Source organism: Camelus bactrianus, chromosome 17 (assembly GCF_048773025.1).
Source record: "Camelus bactrianus isolate YW-2024 breed Bactrian camel chromosome 17, ASM4877302v1, whole genome shotgun sequence".
Classification (NCBI taxonomy): domain Eukaryota; kingdom Metazoa; phylum Chordata; class Mammalia; order Artiodactyla; family Camelidae; genus Camelus; species Camelus bactrianus.
The window spans coordinates 49,015,314-49,037,187 of record NC_133555.1 but is presented as its reverse complement, the minus strand read 5'-3'; positions in this window follow the sequence as shown (position 1 = coordinate 49,037,187).

Here is a 21,874-nt window from a genome sequence, read left to right as displayed (position 1 = left end):
TCTATCTCTCTATCTTTCTATCTACCTACCTATCTGATATGCCATTTCCTCCATATGGCAGAATTTGTGTGCACTGAATGTGAAGTGGGCTTCATTGTCCTCTCTTCTTTGTTTGTGCTCCTCTAGATGGCCGCCCAAAAGAGGCTGGGAGAAAGCACACGTTCATCTCACCCTCTCAAACAGGGATGCTTGTGCAAGCCTTTGAGAGGGACCGCTTTCCTGGCATTGCCACCAGGGAAGAATTGGCTCGTCAAACAGGACTTCCTGAACCTCGAATCCAGGTAAGGTCTCAGTAGGTGGAAGATGGTATGTCCCAAGGCGGGAGTGCCGTTTTCCTCCCGCGCCGGTGCTGGATATACGTAGGCACTGCTGATGGTTCTGGATGTGTGGGTGGGTCATTGGGGGGTTGGGGAGAGGAATGGGGCTTGTAAGTTTCCCTATAGACATTCACTCAGGTGCCTGACCTGAAGGCATCCATTTCCTGAAGGGGACGGAGCAGAGGAGGTCCCGGACAGCCTGGGTGAGGTCCCGACAGTCTAGCCGGACAGCGAGGGATCTCTCATGGAAGCCAGGGTTCCAGTGTGGCCCTGATTTGGCCCCTCATTTTGCAAAGACCTGGGGACTGGCAAAGGTCCCATCACCCTGGGTCAAGGCCTATCCGAAGGCAGTGTTTTTGCCCGGAGCCTGTCAGACCAGGGGTGCTGGCATGGGGGTTGCAAGGCGACGTGGGAGATCGTGCTTCTGATGTACCTGTCTCCCTTTCTCTCATCTTGCCTAGATATGGTTTCAGAACCGGAGAGCTCGGCACCCGGAGCAGAGCAGAGGGGCGCCTGCCAAGGCCCGGGCAGAAGACCCCGATGCCAGACCAGCCCCGACTGTCCCATTGGACCAAAGGCCCCCGCCCAACATCCACAACAGCGCTCATCAATTGCCTCCAACTGATCCACTGGACAGCTTCCGGTCCCTTACCGCTGCAGCCCCTCCTCTGGCCCCAAGCTTCTTTGTGCCTTGTGCTCCCTGTGGTGGCTGGGTGGGCCAGACTTTGATGCTCCTGTTGGTCCAGCCCGCCCCGGCTTCGCAGGGAGCAGAGAACCCTCCACATCCGGGAACAGACCCCGGTGGCACCACAGCAGGGCCGAGTCCAGGAGGGAGTCTCGCACCCATGCACGCGGCACTCACGCCCTCCGCCCACGGAGGGGCCTGCCCGCACAGCAGCCTGCACCCTGGCATGGCAGCACGCCCTCAGCCTGTCCCCCGCAGCGCTCCTCCACACACCGGGCAGCATCCGGCTCAGCCACGCAGCCCCCACGCGCCAATTCTGCAGCCCGAACAGGCCGAGACACACCTGTGGCAGCAGCAGGCCCCATCGGATCAGCTCACGTGTCCTCCGCTCCACCCGCAGCCCCAGACCTCAGGCGCCAGAGGCTCAGGGAGCCTCTTAGATGAACTCTTGTCAGACGCCAGCCTTCTGGAAAAGGCACAACCTTTCCTGAGCGACGGCACCCCGGAAGAGGGACTTTGGCCAAACCTGGAAGAACCCCTCAGTGACGACGAATTCCAGGCCCTCCTGGACATGCTGCCAGGCTCGCCAGGGCCTCAGGAAAGCCTTTGGTCGAGCCCAATTCAGGCCTCCTTCCCTGGGATGCCGAGCCTCGGCTGAGAAAAAAGAACGAGGAACCAGCCACTCTCCTAGGGCTCGGCAGCAAGGGCAAGGCGCCCAGACTGCCGGCGCCACTGCGTGGCCTCCCTCAGCCCTGCCGTGCTCCGCGGGCGCTCTCTAGACGCACGGGCACCAGGAGGGGCATCCTCCCTGATGTCAGAAAGGATGCTAGCATGCCAAAGGACAAGAATACCGCCCAAGTCCTCTTGGCTTGGAGGTCGATTTGCGGGTTCTCTCTTACATTGCCTTGATTAAATAAACCTGGCTTGGAACTCAATGCAAAGTCTTTGGCTCTGTTTTGGTCCCCTTGTAGTCTGTGCCCCAGCATCCATGCCACTCCTCACAGATTCACCATGTCCCCCTTTGCCTGGGACTGGATGGGAAGGGGGTCGGGGGCCCCTGATAAGAAGCCAGCTTCTACTTGCAAACTAGATTCTCTTGGAATCCCTACAACAGTGAAGCACCATCACTGAGATTCTGGGAGCAAGAGAGCTTCCATTAGGGCCAGTACAGGGGAGCACCGTTACAAATCTCTCCTAGCACTTTTCTTGGTTCCCAGATTATAGCCAGATTATTATCAGCAGGGCTCAAATTAACCAAGGTGCTGGGGATATTAGGCAGGCAATCAATCTCTCTCTCTCCCTCACGCCCTCCATCCCTACCTCCCTCTCTCACTTGTCTCCTTCTGCCTCTCCCTTGTTCTCTCTCTCCCTCTCCCCCTGTCTTATGGTCTCTTTGCCACAAACACTTACAGCGCACACACAGCCACACAAACACACAAGCATCGTTTGAACCAAGTGCTGCTATAATTAGACTCATCCCCAAATGTTGCTGAAGAAGCGCGTAGTCTCCATCTCAGTGCACATGGCTGAGTTTCATGAACCAGGGTGGCACTAAAGACGGCCCATTATGTGTTTTGGGTTTCCATGTTTCGAGGGTCTAGGGCCTAGGCTCAGCTAAAATGTCAGATGGGTTTGTATGTTCCAGCCAAATATTCCTTCCTAGCACAGCTGCGCCACCATCCTCTAGGACGCTTTGGAATTCCCCTTCTGCTTCTCCTGCTCCTCCTCCTCCTTCTTGTCCTCTGCTCCCCCTCCCCTCCCCCTTCCCACTCCCCTCCCCCTCACCCCTCCCCTCCCCTCCTCATCCCTCTCCCCACACCCCTCCCTTCCCTCTCCTCCTCCCCAGGTATTCGATTTTGGAAATCACACCCTCGCTTCCCATCTCTATCCTACTGGGTCCATCTTGGCTGAGGCGGGGCTATCATTGCACTCCCCAGCGTTACTTGAGTTATCTGTCTCTTCTCCCAAGTTGTGGTGCCGGGCCCTCCTTTTCAGCTCTGGTTTCTTGCCTGACTTTCCCGGACTCGTGCCTGCCGTCCGGAGAAGGAGTGACCGTCTACAGGTTCTCTGGATCCATGTGTTTTCACCATCAAACGATTTTTCCTTGCTTCCCTTTTGGCGGCTCCAGCAGGGAAGTTCGCTTGGGAATGCATTCCGTTTGCGTGGGCCGGATTCCCGACAGCAGAGCTCCCGATGCCATTGGGCATGGGTCCTTGGGGCTGCTGGACAGTTTCTGACCTGTTTTGACCTGGGAGATGGCCCCAGGCGAGTGAGGGCAGCTCCCCGCTCCCCTCCCCCTCTTCCCCTCCCCCTCTTTTCCCCTCCCCCACCCACTGTTGGGACGTGCATTCGACCTGGCTTCCCTGGGAGACAGGCTTGCCAAGAGAATTGCTTTGACGTAGCCGGGTGTAGCTGACACGTTTCGGCCTGGATAGACTTCAGGGGACCGGACCCTCATCAGGCCTCTCTGGAAAGGCTTTGAAGATGCTGGCAGACAGGCGGGGCAACATAGCCATGTTGGGTTTGCCCAGGACAAGCCTCGCACTTCGAAGCCGCCTCCTAGTGTGGTAGTGGGGTCTGCCCCTTTCTTCATGCACTCCCTGGCCCGTGAGGAAGGGGGCGGGCTGCAGATGACAGCTGGAAAAGTTTCCAAAGTTTGTGACCGAAGAGCATGACCCGTGTGTCGAATCCTGTGTCCGTCGGTGCATTCAGCTTTCCTATTGGAATGAGCGAGTCCTCAGCCTCCAGTCAAGTTAATGCCTCAGGCCTGGAATGCAATGAGGTCCAGGAGATGCCGAGGGAATTGGGAAGTAGACACTGGGAAGCTAGGCCCTCCACACTGGAAAGAACACTGGGGCCAAGCCTTGTCACCACGAACCCAGGGTTGGGGAAAGCCAGGGAGAGCAAACACTGCGTGGAATGGGAAAACGTGTGAAAACCAGAGAGCCCTGGAGCCCATTCAGCCCGGGGAACGGAGGATGCCAGGCTTCCAAAGAAAGGTCCTTGCTGGCCTCCGGATTTGCCTTTCAGTCCAAGTCCCCTAACATGGAAACATGGGAACACTTCAAGGTTCTCAAGGTGGAAGGGGGGGTTGGGATCCCGAGGCAGCGATTTCCATAAATAGGGGCGGGGCGTGCCCGATCCCTTGATAAGGCCCGTGCTCCTGGGAACTCCACATTTGGCCAGCAGCCTCTGTGCCGGACGGGTGTCTCTCCGGCCCTGGATGACTCACGCACGCCCAACGGTAAGTAGACATCAGCACCTGGGCTCTCCATCTGCCTCATCTGAAATGCCTTCCTGCCCTCTCAGGGATGTGGACGAGGGGAGAAATGGCCCCATGAGACTGCAGGGATGGCTCTGGCTGGGCTCTGTTTAAGGAAGCCATTGGGCCAAATGATTGAGAGAGTGGCTTGTGTAGTTCTGTTTTTCCTTTATTTTTTGTTTTTATTCAGTGACTTCTTTGGCCCTGTTGAAATTGACATGGGAGCGGTAGCCCTGCTGCCCACCCACAGCTCCTCTGTGAGAAGTCCTGACGTGCAGCTGCACAGAAAGCTGCAGCCGTTGTCCAAGGCTTCCGATCGCATGCAGCGCATTTCTAGTGGACCACGTTAGGACATTTGAGTTGGTGGTGTTGGTACTTTCTCACTGTGGTTTAGCAGCTCCCTCTTGCCTTGAGTTCCGTGGGAACGGGTCCGTTTCTCTGCCGTCCCTGGAAATAGTCCACACGCAGGATAACCAAGAAGCACGGCAGGTCATAGGTTCCCTTGCCACCAAGCTCAACCCTAGGGCTCGGGAGGCACTGATCCCAGAAGCCCTTGACTTGCCTCCCACTCGACTCCAAAGTAGGGAGTGGAGACTGGGGGCAGGGGCGGCTGGGGGCGCATGTGGGGGTGGGGCTTTCTGAAGGCAAAAGCCCCAAGGCCAGGCTACCGTGTGCTCCATGACTTCTGTCCGAAGCAATCTCACTGGAGCTGGCAAGGAGGAAGGGTGCTTGTGAAGGAAGCATCGCTTGGGGTGCGCAAGCCGTGCCTTCCGTCCTTCCAGGCAGACAACTTGACACCCTAGTTTGGCAGCTGGCAGTGGCTAGCGGGGAATTCCTTTGTCAGGAGGGCTGATGTTCTGGAGTTTGAATACACTTCAGGAAATCCAAGTCGTCCCGAAGCCTGGGACGTGCCGGACACCACGTCGGGCTATCCGCAGGACGTGAGAACAAGCCCAGTCCTATTCCTCTGCATCACAGAGAACAAGTGTCCACTAGGACAGGGCTCCATCACACCAAGCTTTCCACACAGAAAAATAGCACGCACAAAGCCGGTCCACATGACACATTGACGTCCAGGATGGGGTGCTCCTGCTCTGAGGCATACCAGCCCGGGCGCCGTCAGAATCAGGGTCGGGGCACGAGGGCCGCAATGTGGGTATCCGACACAACCTACCCACGTGTGGCCGTGCTTGGCTCGATTTTCAAGTAGTTCAAGCAGGTGTGCCATGGGTGTGTGAGGAGCCACAAGGTGGGCTCTTCTAGCTGGCCTAAAGTTCGAGGTCCATCCTGCCAGGGGCCATCCAGACATTGCACGGCCGGCAGCCGGCGGCCGCGTCCCCTGGGTGGGAACATCTTCCACCCATTTGGAACATGACCCTGTTGCCCTAGGTCTTCCCAGCTGGTTGGTTTGTAGTTCTCTGGGCTGCCGGTGAGTGGGTGGTAGATCCCAAGAATATGAGCCATCTCATCTTTGCTACTTGGCCTAGATGGAAGGCCCAGGGTCACCCCTTCAGCAGGGCTGTGTGTGTGCTTCCGTTAGATAGAAAGGGACGGCCATCTGTGCACTGGGGTCTACTCCCCCCCACCTCCCGGACACAAAAAGCAGCCTGGTGTGGCACCACCCGTCACCACCACACACCGCCGTTGGTGCAGCCATACGGATTCCCTCTCAGACGTTTCCCCCTCTTGTCTTTGGCAGGCCCACGCCCAAGTGGACAGCGGAGAAAGAGGCTGGTTCTGAAGCTCAGTCAAAAGGACGCTCTGCAAGCCCTCTTTCAACAGAACCCCTACCCTGGCATCAAGGCCCGAGAGATCCTAGCCCGAGACCTGGGCATTCCCGAAAGCAGAATTCAGGTAAATCTCAGTGTCGGGATTCCTGCTCTCTCGGGGTCCGTGTCCAGATGCCACCCGGCCCGAGCCGTGTGAGTCCCAATTCAAGTTCGAGGAGCTGGCTGCCAAGACTTAGCCAGGCTTCATCTCTCGTGCGTTGGGAGGGAACCAAAGGTATGCCAGACAGCATCAGGGAAAAGGGGCGTCCTCTAACGAGCGTCTGTGCTGTAGGATTTGTACGTGGCTTCCGAGACCAATATGCAATTGTCTACAGACACTTCGTGGTGGAGGGCACGGTAGGGAGAGGACCCCTCTCCTCCCCTTGGTGCTCCTGGTCTGGGTGCTTGTGGCAATACTGGACTCCACTCCCGCCTAAAAAATGGCTGTCCCTTGGGAGAACAGGACCAGAGGGAGCTGAGTGGCCCTTTGTCCTACGGGTGGTCAGGATTCAAAGCCCAGCGAACGAGAGTGCCTGAGGATTCTTGTGCCAGGAAGTTCGGTCCGTTCTGGCTCACCTCTGAGGCACTAGCGGTGCTCAAGGCTTCCTCTCTTTTCACCTGGGAGAGGAGCCCTGAAAGGGGAGAACCTTAGGAGCAGGAGCACAGTGCATGCGAGCTTTCAAGGGTCACTAAGTCGCATAGGCTTCCCTTAATGAACTGACTTGCTGGCTCAACAACTGCCCACGGAGACTTATCTGGATGCACTTAACTTTTACCCTAGGCATCCAATATTGATAAAATTTAGTACATTGCTTAAAATTTCCTTAATTTTCAGAATGGAACCTCCTTCTTTCCCTTCACATTGAGTGACATCTTTTCTTCGTGAAATCTCTTTCAGTGTATATGCACCCCAGCTGTTTCTCTAAGGTATCACACTCATCTCTTCCTTAACTTTGGGAAAAACCCAACCATATATGCATGATTCCACTCCTAGCATCGTTTTTTTCTGCAGCTTAATTTCATTCCCATATTCTTTCCCCTACCCCTGCCCTTAAGCATGACTTGAATTTCTTCTTCCATATTTTTTTATGCAGCTTTTTTCCTCAGTCCCCTGCAGGTTTATTATTCAGTCATCTCTCATTTTCCTTCTTAATTAAATCATTTCTCCTCTCCTAAATTTTATACTTGAATTTTTATATCTCATTGCTCTTAAGATTTTTCTGTTTGTACATGGGCTGTGGAAGTTGGGCACACACACACCACACATAACTTTCAGGTCCCCAAATCTCTTACCCACTCTAGAATATGAGGACTTAGTAAGGGAAGGGTAAATACAAATCATTTTGAAGTTGTGCATCACATCCTGTCACAGAATGACAAGCAATTTTTCATACCCGGTATTCACTCAGCTGGCATGTAGGGAGAGAAACACTAGCATCTGTAGTAAGAGATGATGTCACAGTCTGTGAAATGTTGCACCGTGCTATGCCCAGCCTGAGCCATTATCTTGTTGATGTGGGGCATGGGACATAGGGATATTGCAACCGGGAAGTAGTCTCCAAACCACCAGGCCTTACTACTTTCCTGCTTAACCATTCCACATGCTCTGCAATCATGACTCTACAAGACACCTCAAACAATGGACAGCAGAAACCCCTAAACCTTGGCTGGATCCGTGTTGTATTGCAGAGTGGCCACAAACCAAGGGAAGATGCAGAGACATTCTGCCATCACTGCTTGGCACATATACCCCAAGATGCAGCCAAGCACAACTTGGCATCATCCCAGTCAGCCTATTCAGACAGCACTAAGCCAATGTTGGTAGAAGGCATGTACGCCTGGACACAGCCTGCAGCCCATATGTACACAGGACCATACCATTCTTGCAAGCTAACATCTCTCCTTTTCTTATGCAGCACCCTGTGTCCTTGGCACCAAACCCATTACCTACCCATCACATACATCAAGCAGGTGGCAAAGCCAGGATGAGGGGAAATTCCATGTCTGCACTTAGGTGGCTGAGGGTCCGATGTTACTGTGAGCACTTTCACCCCATTACTCTGAGGAGACACACACTCCACTTCAGGGTTGATTGATTTTCAAGCAATAGACAGGGAAGCAATCCAGGGCCACTCATGCCTTTGAGATGTCAATAAATTGATGTCTCCTGAAATTCACAGCCTCACAAGTAGCTGTGTTCCTCATTGATAGGCACAACCCATCTCGGTGTATGAAGTGGTATTGGTGTTGAAGTTCCCTCTCATAGTGGGGAGGCAAGCCCCTGCATAGCACATCCCATGGAGTTGTCTGTGGCCAGCAAAATCAAAGTGAGACCAGAGGTCAGAAGATTTTATGATAGCATACACATTGGCCTCATGAGTCACATTGGGCCAGAACACCCTAAACCCTAGGCAGGAGGGTTTTTCTCAAGGGTGTTTAAACTTCTAATTCCAGGAAGCACTATGTACCTGGAAAGCAATACAGGCAAGGCATGGAGTGGTGGTACAGCTTCAAACTTATCACAGACTACCATGCTCCACCCACAGCTGCCCAAGGGAAACAGACCTCATCACGGCAGGCCTGGGGCAGGGTCAATTGGGCACTGGCCAACCCTCATGTAGTTCCTCCACTGATGCTACCCAAACCATCTAGCACCCTGACACTGTTTTTCTCCCAACCTCCAGCCCTTCCTGCATGCATCCCTAGGTCTTACCACAGAGTGAAATCTAAGACAAGTGAGGTACAATTGGGCATGGCACAGGGAGAAATAAAGTTAGATAGGGACAGGCCTGGGGCTTAGCAGAGAGATGCATAAAGGGGTGCAAGATCAGAGCAGAAAACATGGTAGAAGGTCCAGTTTGGGTTCCAGGAATCAGCTGCAAGCAACAGTGGGCCCATGACAACCTAGGCCCTGAGGGTCCACCACCACCTGAACACACATCCCAAGAAGGGCCAAAGGTTCTGCACATGAATTCACAATCTGCTGAGGGCAAATGGGCCAGTGATAAAGGAAAAGGGAACACGGCCCCAAAACCCTCAATCCACCTCCTAAGAGTCAGGGTGGGAATGGGAACAACATGTCATTATGGACATGGTCAACTTGGATGTCAAAATGGGCATCTAGGAGCAGCATGGGGGAGACCAAAAGAGGAAGCAAGGAGCCTTCCCTCAGTCCCTTGACACCATCTCATTTTTTCCTCCCTTTCAGAAGAATGTTAACCACCACAGAGTTATGCACAGCCCTCATGCCTCAGGACACCTCCCTCCCTCTCTTCTATTTGACACCACACTAGTGGAGGCTTACAAGCAGCTCAGGTCATCGCTAACACCAACCATGCTCTGTTGTTAGAGATCCCTCCACAGGTTCACCTATAGAAAATGTTTGCTTTTATTCCTCTAAATGACATTCAACATTTTTATCAGAGACCCACCAGGGTCATGGGCCAAAACCAGTTGGGCTGATCCAAGGTCCTCATCAAGCCACTCAATTGTTAGTAGCAATAGGGGGTGTATACAAGAGACAAGAACTGAAGACAAGCTTACGACCACAATTGGGAATTCCTTGTTCATCAGGAAAAACTGAAATCCACAATACCAATCAAAATGGGATACAAAAATTTACATAGACTTGCTGGCATACGCTAGGCACACACTGAGCCATTCAATGTAGCATACCTGCAAGCCCACATATATAAGGGGGGCATTGCTGATCTATTATTGATCTATCTTAGGGGCCTAATACCACTTGTCCATCCAAGTGGTTGGGAAACAGGAACACTTGTGGGTCACATAACTAGTTAGCATGCCAGAGTCTCATTCATTGTCAAAATTAACCAATGGCTCCACCAACTAAGAATGACCATGCACCACCACCCATGGCATCAAGGCAGAGCTATTGGTTTATCAATCCAGTCCATGACTGGACCAACGGAGGTATCCCATGCTGAGTCAAATTAAGCCACAGGCTCCCGTTACTGGTGGTGCCCTTCCATCAGTTCCTTTAAGGTTTCAGCTTTGCAAACATACTCCCTGTAGAACCCAGACTTTGGTTTCCCAGAAGGAGATCAGTGGATCACAGGAATGTTATCACAGTTCCAATTGGCATCATTTATGGTCATAATTACACTATCCAATTGTCTTAGAATCAACTTTCATTCTTCATTAATGAAAATATTCTTGGCAAATGTTCTTATTCTGGTCCAGCTTCCAGCAGTCCAAAATTTTCACCTCTAGTGGTGCCATAAAAATGCCCCTGGCAGTCTCTCTTAATCATGACCTCACTTCCAAAAACTAACCTCACAGAACCAAGGTTAGTGTTCCAAACAGGACTGAGCTGTCTGGATACTATAGCTGGGGATGATGGAATAGGATTTTTGAAAGTAAACACTTTAGGCCCCGCAGATTCGCTGTTGGAGCTAGAATTCCTGTGGCTTGTGGCACCACACTTTTCTTCAAATGGATCCTCAGAAAAATATTTTAAGTGTAATCATTCCATTTACAGGGCCTCAAAAGACTCCTGTATTATGGATGTAGTAGACAATTCTCAGCCTCCCTTTCAGGAATCAAGCCCTGATTTCCCAGCATCCATCACCCGTGGTCACCACGGTAGGCACAACATCTAGCACTGAAAGTTGACAGGGAAGCTTGTTGAATGGGGTCATTGCCAATATTGGGGCATGTTATCTAGGATCAACAAAGACACTGGTGCTCACCTCTGTCCAAGAGGAAGATGATTTGTCCAGGTGGGTTTTGATTTGATAAATGCACACATCTCCCCCCCCCCAACAAATGGGGCTAGTGCTTATCATGATGTATTATCTATACAATTACCAGTTATTCAAACAGGAAAGGAGCAAGCAACCACAGGAACCAAAACTGATTTAATGAGCCATTCACAAATTCACTGTACCAGCTGGGTGTACTTAAACATCCATGGCTTAATCTTTGAGACAAGCGTATGTTACGGGCAAGATCAGGTAGACAAGCACATGCTTCAAAAGCCAGATCACAAGAGCTGGCTCACAATGGAAGAGCAGTCACACCAAGTGCAAGAAATGGGCAATGCAGCAGCACCACCAATGTAAGGAAGTGGAGGGGCAAACATCAGAGCCTACCTACCCACATGCCCAGAGCAAGGATGACTGGATAGACAGAGAGATGGAGAGAGGTGACTAGGCAAGGCAGGCATCAAGGATAGGTGCTGGAATGGTGGTTTCCAAAGGGGGTCATGTGCTGCCAAACAGGACCCGATACTCTCAAGACTACCTTGATATGTCAGACACCGGGACATGACACCAGGTGACTCTCTGCCAGAGTTCTCCTGTACAGGAGCAGTCCGGTTCCATCAAGGACTTCTTTGGTCCCCAGGACCCCTCACAGGGCTTGTAAGCACCAACACCACACAGCCACAGCCAGCCCGAGACCTCTTGCCCACACATTGACGATTATTTATCATTGGCCCCTTATGTACTTGCTGCTGCTGAATCCATCATTGGATCCAAGAATATTTCACCTAGGGGTGACTCACTCAAAGAAAGGACATTTCAGAGAGCAGATTGTACAGTTTTCTCTTTGGATAGAAGACCAACAACAGTAAAGGGTAGCCCACAGGGTGAGGGCCATGAAGCAAGGGCACAGGCACTGTCCAGAGAAGGAAGAGCTCAGATGCAATTGGGCCACCAGGAATAAACAAGCACAGGATCCATTTACCACAGACAAAAGGGCAATCCAACAGTGTCCAGAATGCCAGGCAACCTCAGTCTCCCATAAGCCTCCTGTTACCCAGCCCTCAGCCCTCCACCAGGCTCCTGCTTGATGGCCACTTGCCATGGGGTGGCCACCAACATAATCCATTCACCCAAATCTGTGCATGCATCTGCTCTGCAATCACATCCAGATGACATTCTTAATCGAGACCGTCTGATCCACACCCATATGTTACCACAGGGTGTGACTAAGGACAGGAGCAGGCAGGACGCATAAACTGCTCTGCACTGGACATTGTCCCAGTCGTATCCTCCCCTGGGGAGGAAGGCACAGGCCATAGTAGACAAAGAGAAGCTCTTGGCCCTTAACACAATGCCAGTTCACCCCTCACAGGAAGCTGAGGGGATCTGTCCACAGGCTGTGGCAGTTAGACCAGTGGCTACTGCATAGTATGAAGGGCCAGTACCTGGGAGTTCAATATCCCAACTTTTGGATCTTAGAGAACATTTTCTCACTGTGGACATTCTCTCCCCACCTATTATAATCTCCCTATCAGGCCCAGAGAAGCACTTCAATAATGTCACGATTTAGGGCGTCCAGGGATTTTGTGATGTGGGTAAGTTGAGCATTCAGAGTGAAGGCTTGGAACACCTGTGCTGCCTCAGGCTTGTCCATTTGCCTTACCAGGAGGATTTTCTTCACCTTTGAGGTCCCCCTCACATTGTCTTGCCCACCAATATTGCTCATACATCATATGCACAATGGTAAGAAAAGGGAACTCATGTAATGAACCTGGCCAAGTCAATCTAAGCATTCAATGAAAACAACCATAAAGAGGCAGCTATCCCATAAGGGGAATATGTGTGCCTACATTACCATTTCAACCCCCAATAAATGTGCTCACAGGATGCAGAAGCACACTGAAGACCCAATGGTCTCCCTGGGAACATGAGATGCCATCACTGCTCAGCCTTGGGCACCTGAGGGATGACCTAGATCACTCCAGGGGCCCCACAGAAGGCCATATGGGACACACTCATACAGCACAGAGCACAGCAAGGTGGCTTTCCCCATGGAAGGGAGGGTTACTAATGAGACATGCCAGGAAGATGAGGCAAGAGTACCCCATTAGAGGACTCCAGAGACACCAAGACAGAGGGGTTAGAAGAGCATGATCAGACCAGATTGCATACACCATCCATCACTAAGAGACGAGATTCTTGGGCAAAACAATGGCCAATTTTTCATGAACATTCATCCCTTTTCTGGCATGGCTTAGACCCAACAGAACACATCAACACACTGATGAATGCAGATATGGGAAAGCCCTGAAGGGAGTCTGGCTAAAACAATCCACTTCAGCTTTGCCAACACCTTTCTCTCAGGAGGCAGTACCCAAAAACCTGGGGATGATTACATCTGAAATGAGGTGTAGAGAACATAAAATGTGGCTGTCACAGACACAAGTAGGTGCCTATGGGGAAAAGCATGGAGGATATGGCAGCCACACTGCATGACCCCACTGCCTTGGGCTATCACAGTTGGCACCATGGATTGGTTCAAGTAGGAATACACACAAGAGCAGCTCGACAGGACCAGGAAGGTAGCTCAAAAAAAAAAAAAAAGTTGGATGTCAGACTGTGGTCAATCCCAGAAACTTGTGCATGTCCAGGGTCTCATTGTCCTGGCAACATGTACTCAAGACAAATCTGGTGAGCAAAATGTGCTTACTTTGTGTGAAAAACATTACCACACCAAAAAATAGGGTCTATCCATAAAATATAAAGGGGGTCTGAGACCCTGGTCTGCTCACTGGCCCCCAGTACTACCCTACTACTGCCAGTCCTAGAGCTCTCAGGGATATCTGATGAACCCAAGTTGTGTAGTGGCAGCCAGGGGAACTGAAGATACAAGGAAATCAGAGTGGGCCCGGGATGCCCTCACTTGTTTGCCCAAGTAGACAGCTACCAGTCTGTCCAAGTCTCTAAATGGAGACTTGGAACAATTTCACAGAGGAGCCTTTGATGACTGGGCCCATTATAGGCAATGCCCAGGCTTATGTAACTCCATTCAGGTTACCTCTCAGGTCCAGGCCAGTCCCCAAATCCAGAATGTGAATCAGAAGACTCAGAAAGAATCCAGTGACCCATATTCAAGGGTCCTCACTTTAGGGACTGGAACCCTCCTTGGGCCTCACTTTTGGAGCAGGAATTGGAGTGTAAGCAGAGGAATTAATAACCATGACATAGAGTGGTCCACAGACATCTAGGTGCAGAACATCCTCCCCATCTCCTCAGTGCAGGCCGGCCTAGCCCTGGTGGGGTCTGTTTTCGAGGCCAAGAAGTGCTTGCAGTTGCTTGAATACCCACCAGCACCAGGGAGAGTGGCGCTGATCACCCACAGAAGCCTGAATGTCCAATCTGTGGTGAGAGAATGATGCGTCCAAGTCCCGGCGCGACCAGGGTGGTCACCGCCAGCGTTGACTAAATCCCGAAACCCTTCCTCGGCCCCAACGGCAGAGTCCCATCCCTTCCGAAGTTCTCCAGAGCTCCAGAGGGAAAAGACGATATAAAAGCGGCCGCCACATGGCGCCCGACAACCGGCGCAAAGGTCAGAAGAACGGATCCAGATTGTTGGTTGGCGAGGGCGCCACGCGGCCTTCTAAATGCCTGAGCTCATCCCAGGGCGAGGCTCCTGGCGGCCCGTGCTGCCCTGAGGCATCAGCCTACGATATACCTCTGTGCTTAGTAAGGAAGGGCCCAGCAAGGTAGCTCCCAGCAAGGTACTGCATGACTATAACCTGGCAGGCAAACCAGAGGTGGAGAGAAGCTAGGAAGATATTGGCAGGCGGCTGCTGCCAAGGGGATGTATTCTCCACACAATTCTTGGATGGAGGACATTCCACCGAGATGCCAGGGATGCTGGGTGCCTGGGCCACCAGCACGGCCTACCCAGAGCCAGAATGGCAGGAGTGAGATCCAGGGCTCCTCTGGGCTCCTGGAGGGAGAAAGGAGAGGAGGGAGGGAGGGAAGCAGGACTGGCAAACGCTCTCAGACCACAATGCAAGAATTGGTTTTGATTTCATATTTCTGAATGGAGGTCTTTTAAAAGCAGACACGCAAAGCCTAGAAGCTAGAAAAGAATGAATGACTACTCTTGACCCCATACAAGTGTAAATAAAAATATAGATCTGCATAGACAACGAAAATATCTAAAGACAAAAAATGGGTTTATGTGGGACACTGGGGAAAACGCACTTGCCATCATGAGAACATGGATTTCAGCGTGACTTAACACATAAAAGGAAAAAAATGTGTGTGGGGTAGTTAATGGTTACCTACTAAACAAATTGAGTTCCATTACATCTACACAATGCAACACTATATGTGTATGTGTATTTGAAATATGCTAAATGTTGATGACAAGTTGTAGTCCAACCCAAAACAAACAAACTACCAACAGTAAATCAAGTTGTAGAACTTCCTTAGTCTGTCATTTAAAACAATAAAAATTGAAAAAGTACACACATACACAGTAAGTGGTTCCTATCCAAAACTGACCAGGAATGGAAACTCACCCTCCAAAAGTAGGTGAAAAATAAATAAATAAATAAACAGAAGACCTCAACAGACCTAAACCTCACAGCTCAGGAAAACAGGAATTCAAACGGCTCACACATACCATCTCATTTGTCACACCATCTACAAAAAATAAACTCAACAGAGGTCGAAGACTTCACCGTGAGATTGGAGATGGTCTAATTCCTAGAAGAAAACACAAATAGTATTACTGTGTGCTCTTTGACATCAGCCTTAGCGAGATTTTATTTGGATCTGTCTCCTAAGGCAAGAAAAACAAAACCCAGAATAAACCCATGGGACTCCATCCACCTGAGAAGCTGTGGCAACATGAGGAAAACCATGTATGAAACAAGAAGGCAGTCTGCTGAGTGGAAGAGGAGAATTGCCAAAGAACTATCCAATCAAGTGTTCATATCCAAAATAGATCAAGAATACACAATTCAACTTCCAAAAAAGAACAAATAATCCGATGGAAAAAATAGGCAGGAGACATGAATAAACTTTTTTGTTTTCATAAAAGACATACAGATGGCCTATGGGCACACCAAAAGATGCTCAACATCACTCATCATTGGGGAGATGCACATTAAAACCATAGTGAGATATCACATCACACTTGACAGAATGTCTATCCTACAAAAGACAACAAACAATGGGCTTGGTGGGTGAAGAAGTGGAAAAAAGAGGAACACTTGTGCACCTCTGACTGGAACGTCCATTGATACAGTCACTATGGAAAACATTAGGTCCTTTAAAACACTCAAATGAAAAAAAACCTCACAATCCAGCAAGCCCACTTCTGGATATTTTTTCAAAGAAAACAAAAATATAAAAAGATATAGGCACCCATATATTCACAGCAGCCCTATTGACAATAACCAAGATATACAAGCCAACTAAGTGTCCATGAGTAGATGAATGCATAAAGAAAAAAAGGAAGCTAATGATTATACAGCTTTGCCTCCAGATCTCCCTTACAGAAGAGATGTCAATTATATTCCTTTTAGTTTTTATTAAGGAAAACAAGATTATGAGAGTCCAACTACCTGCCAGCATCTAGTTTTAGTCCAAATTCTTAGCAAATCATTAGACCAAGTGAAAAAAAAATGTGAAAACTCTTTTTGGAAATGCCATTGGCACATTTACCTAGATGCTAATAACCTCCTAACTCTCAATTATTTTGTACATAAACAATAAATATCTAGGTAGTTTCATAAAATCAAGCATCAACTTTCTAAATGATCACAACTAGATATTTGACACAATTATACGCAATCTTCAATTTGCAGGGTAGTTCAGGACCATAAAATGTGAAACCTTAAGTTGAAAAAAGTAATCTTGTTAATCAATGAGAAAAGTACAATTGTTCAATGACACTAAAAGATTTGGTCAAAATATTAAACACCCTTACTTGCAATTAAAAAATGTATAAAATACCAAAATATGAAAATTATTTATTATCCTGTAACTGAACACATTAAAATTAAAGCATCTTACTAAATTTTTAAATCATGCTAACTGTGGTTTGAACACAACTTGCCTTATTTGCATGATATCATTTTTATATCTTGATGACAGTCGTATTCCTTTCTAAGTTCAGACAAGCTTCCAACATCTTAGCTTTTGTACATTCAATGTCCTGAAAAATCTCTCAGAGTTCCTTGAATGGGTAAGTTTTCACCAGAATCACTTCCCTGAGATATCTTCAGCCTGTCCATGTTGTTGAGTTATTCTGCACTCAGTTCCATTGGCAGCACAACTACAGTTTTGCCCATGGTGGCAGTGTTTTCATATTTATGCTCAGCTGTCTCCTAACCACATACAAGTTTACTTCCAATATCATCATTTCTGTTTCTTTCATGAAATTGTGTCTTTCTTGGGCAATTATTTCTTTTTATTTCCCATTGATGGGGGAGACAAAGTGGCAACACAAGTACATCTGGAAAATAGATGCATACTAAGCAATCACCAACAGGCTCTGAAATAGGATTGGTCACCGTTCATGATGCACATTTGTTCTTTATGTACTGACTGCAGACTGAAAAGGCAGCAGCAAACTTTCAACTTCATACAGTTACAGTTTTGACAGATGCACAGGGTGACAGGGACAAATGGTTGAATCCAGACTCATTAAGGCTGGAATTTTTGCAATACCTTCACCAGCAATTTGGAGTGCTTTGCTGAACAGCCACATTTTCAGAATAAAGGTGAAACAGAAATAAGTATGCCCTTGTGAGAATTGCAAATCAATGTGGCCTATCTTGTGTCCAACAATATACTCAGTCCCCAGAATGGGATTTAGGAGATTCCAGATTAATTGTGCCCCCTAAGGGCTGAAAAAGAAAGAAAGACAGAAACACAGAAAGAAAGAAAGAAAGAAAGAAAAAGAAAGAAAGAAAGAAAGAAAGAAAGAAAGAAAGAAAGAAAGAAAGAAAGAAAGAAAGAAAGAAAGAAAGAAAGAAAGAAAGAAAGAAAGAAAGAAAGAAAGAAAGAAAGAAAGAAAGAAGAAAGAAAGAAAGAAAGAAAGAACACACAAATTTTAGCCTTCAAATTATTTCCACACTCAATTTTTTATAAAAAATATGTAGCTTATCATCAACTATAATTAAACCAATGAGGAGACTTGACAACAGAAAAATCAGAAGAAACAGCCAATACTAGAATAACACAAGCAATGGTTCAGATGTTGGAATTACTAGGTAAAAATTACTACCTGAGATTCCAGATCCTGGTTAAACAGTTATGTGAATTGGACTGAATATCAGTGTTATCCCCATCCAGTATCTTATTTTGAAGCCCTAATCCTCAGGGTGATGGTGTTTGGGAGCAGAATTTTTGAGTGGCAATTAGGTTTAGATGTTGCTCTGAGAATGGAGCCTCCGTGAGAAAATTAGTGAGGTAGAGAAAGAAATGGAAGAGCTGAGCGCTCTCATTCTCTCTCTGCCATGTGAGGAAAGAGCAAGAATATGACTGTCAATGAACCAGAAAGCAGCTCTCACTGGGAACTGAATCTGTAGCATCTTTATCTTGGACTTCCAGCCTCCAGAATTGTGAAAATAAATGTTTCCTGCTTAAAACAATCAGTCTAAAATATTCTGTTATAACAACAAGAATGGAAAAATTAAACTTATGGAACAGTTTAGGCCTGATACCAAGTAATTACAAAGGCTGTTACCTAACAGGCCTCTTGGGGGAAGCTGCTCTCCCACCAGATGCCCTGATGTTGACACACTGCAGTCTCTTAAGGGAGTTATAGTCAAGGATTCAGGCATCTCTACTCATGCAAGCTCTTCTCATATTTTTATCCCAAGCCCTGACACCTCCATTCATAGGTCTCTTTTTCTGTGGCCTTGCACAGAGATCTCTCTCAGGCATTTCTCCTGAAGCCTCCTTATGAGGGAGGAAAAAGGAAATCTTAAAGACTTTGTTTTGCTGATTCTGACTCAGTACCTCATGATTTTTCATTCTTAGCCCTTTTGCCTCAGCCTCTCCCTTAACCTACTGTCTAACAAACCGCTGTGATATTTTGTCTGGGGCCTCCCTCCACACTGAGATGAACCTCATATCTGTGCTGATCCACATGAACCTGAAGTGTGCTACTCTATGGGGGAAAATAAAATTGAGGGAGTTGGTGTTTTCCCCAGTTCTGTACTATTGATTACATATTGCAGTATGTGATTAAAGGATTAACGCTCATTTTTGGCTTCTTGTTTTAGCTGGCTATTCTGACACCTGGCAGTTCAATTCTCTCGCCCAGCTCAGTTGACCTCCTGGTACTAAATTTATGCAAGTATATTTACTAGATTCAGGGAGATAAAAAGCAAGTTTAAATATTTTGGCAAAGAAGTAGAACATATCTTTAAAATAATAAATTAATTTTTTGAAAAAGATAACAAATTTTTAAAAACATGAGAAGTAAATAACATCAAGATTTCAATGGATGTGTTTGAAAATGCACATCTTAAAGACAAATAACCAAAAACTTACTGAACAGAATAAATAGTAGAAAAGAAATTCAGAATAAAGCCTGTAGAGGCAAAAATAGAGTCATCCAGTGAGAGAAAATGAGATACCATTAAAATACAGTTTAAAAAACTCTAAAATGCATTTGATTAGAATCACAGAAGTTAAAGAGGGAAATGGACAGAAGCAATACTTGAAAACAGCTAAGACCTTTAAGAGAGCATCCAAGATAGTGGAATGGAAGTGATGCAGGAAAAATGGATGTGGGGTATGAGGAGGGCCATGTCCCATGTCTCAGTTGATCCCTTAGAATGTTCCCCACTGCGTGTGGGTCTTTGGCATCACATAGGAAATTGACTCAAGAGTGAGCCACAGTTCAGGAAAGGTAGATTTATTTAAAGAGATACATGCTGCATAGAGTGTAGGCTGTTTCAGAAGGCAAAAGAAAGGCTATGAGGTTTTGGGGTTAGGTGCTCAGGTTAAAGTAAATGTAGACACACACCCTAAAGACAGAGTGTGAACCATTTTCAAAGAGAGAGGCGGCCACAAGGCATGGTGTTGCCAAATTTCATGGGCTTCTTAGCTTCACATGCCTACAAGTGTGAGGACTATTCCATATACAATGGGGAAAGGGCTGGGAATCCCAGGAATTGGGCCACTGCCCACTGTTTGACTTTGTGTGGTTAGCCTTGGGACTGTCATGGCACCTATGGGCATGTTATTTACAATGAGCATATAGTGAAGCTCAAAGTCTAATACAGGATAAGCTTCCTGCCATCGTAATCCTCAAGGCCTACTGGGAGTTGAATCCTCCACAGTTTTGGGGTTAATTGCTGTCATTATTTGAATGGCTGTGCACTGCCCCCTTTCCTCCTATCTCAGAAGGACTGTCTTAGCTGACCTTCTCCCAAGAAAGCACCAAGAGAGACAACCATGGACCTACCTAATTACCCAGAACTCTTGCTTAACTTTGACAGAACATCACCTTCTTCAACTGACAAAATTCATCACAAATTTGGTAAGAGAAAATGAAAAAAAAGGAAGAATAAAAAGGAAATTAGTTCAGTACCAGTCCCTTGGGGAGGAAGCACCAAAGGAGGAATATTGCTCCTATGCTGAGTCTCCCCAAACCCAGTGGAAATGTCAGTAGGACAGAGGGGAACCTCCAAAGCTCAGATTTGTATAGAACAGCCCATGACCCACAGAACTAAGTGAAACAGGCACAAAGGGTCCATATGACCTTCAGCTCTAGATGTGAACTGGCAGGGGTGGGATGGGACAGGCTGCCCAAGCAGGCAGAGGACTGGGGCCTATTATACAGATGCAATTTCAGGGGACTGGATTGTACTGAGCTCTGAGGCTGGGAGAGTATTTAGAACAGAACAGCGTGAATCCCCTGTAGAATAAAATTTAAATAAAAAGCAAAGCTAACTGCTAATGTGTATTGGGTAGAGAGCTGCTGTAGCCTTTGTCTCTGCAGACTCATGGCACCATTGCTGGCTCCTTCTCAGGAGAACACAGGTGGAACTCAGCCACAGCCAATACATTTGCCTCTTCTCACCTCCCAGGCAGAGGTTGAGTTGAAACCTGAACCTGTACCCAGGGCCTCTGCAATCTTATAGAGAAGACTGAGATTTATTTACAGCTCCAGGCAGAGGGGACCATTCTGTTCCAGTGCCTTTGTGGACTCATACCTGTAAGACAACTGAGCAAGGAACAGGATTTTGCCACACAGCTGGGGCATAAGGACTAGTGTGGCCATTTTCTGGTAGTCTGTCTACTGGAAATGTACTTGGCTCTGGGAATGGCACTGGCAGGGGCGCTATTGGCCCACATATCATGCTTGGATGCAGTAGTGAAAGCGGCCCAGAATGGGGCTGCGACCTGAGGGCTTGATCGAAGGGCCTCTGTCACAACACAGTGGAGATTGAGTTCACAAAGCAGTGTGAGGACAGGAGCCATGACAATGATAGAACAAAAGGAGGACCTGCTCGATAGAACGAGCAGGCTCTGACCACCACAACCAAAGCTACAACCTTAACCAAAGCCAAAAGTCACAAAAGGAATACTTGGTAAACAACCATGCTTAAAGTAGGCCTCACATCAAAATTATTAAAATCACACAGTCTATGTGGAACTACATTTTCCTATTTTTTAATTTTTGTTCTTTTTTAATTTTCATTTTTTTTATTTTTTAGGATTTTCAGTTCTTAATCTGATAAAATTTTATTTTCTTATTTTTAAATTGTTTTCTTTATATTTAATTTGTTTCTCAGTTTTACTTTTGCTTAGTTCTATCATTTATAGTATTCTGTTTTTAAATATATTTCCTTTTATATTTTAAATTGTCTTTTATTTTAATTTTTTATTCTAATTTTTTATTTTAATTTGTCTTTTAAATTTTTCCTCTTTTTAAACTTTATATTTTTTAATTAAAATAAGTTTGTGGTTTTGTTTTGTTAACTGGTTTTGTTTTCTGCTTGTTTATTTTCAGTTTAGTTTGGCATCTTCTTTATAAATAAATAAATCCATTCAGGACCACAATACATAACTGATATTCCCTAATCCATAGTGCCAATAGATATAAGAAA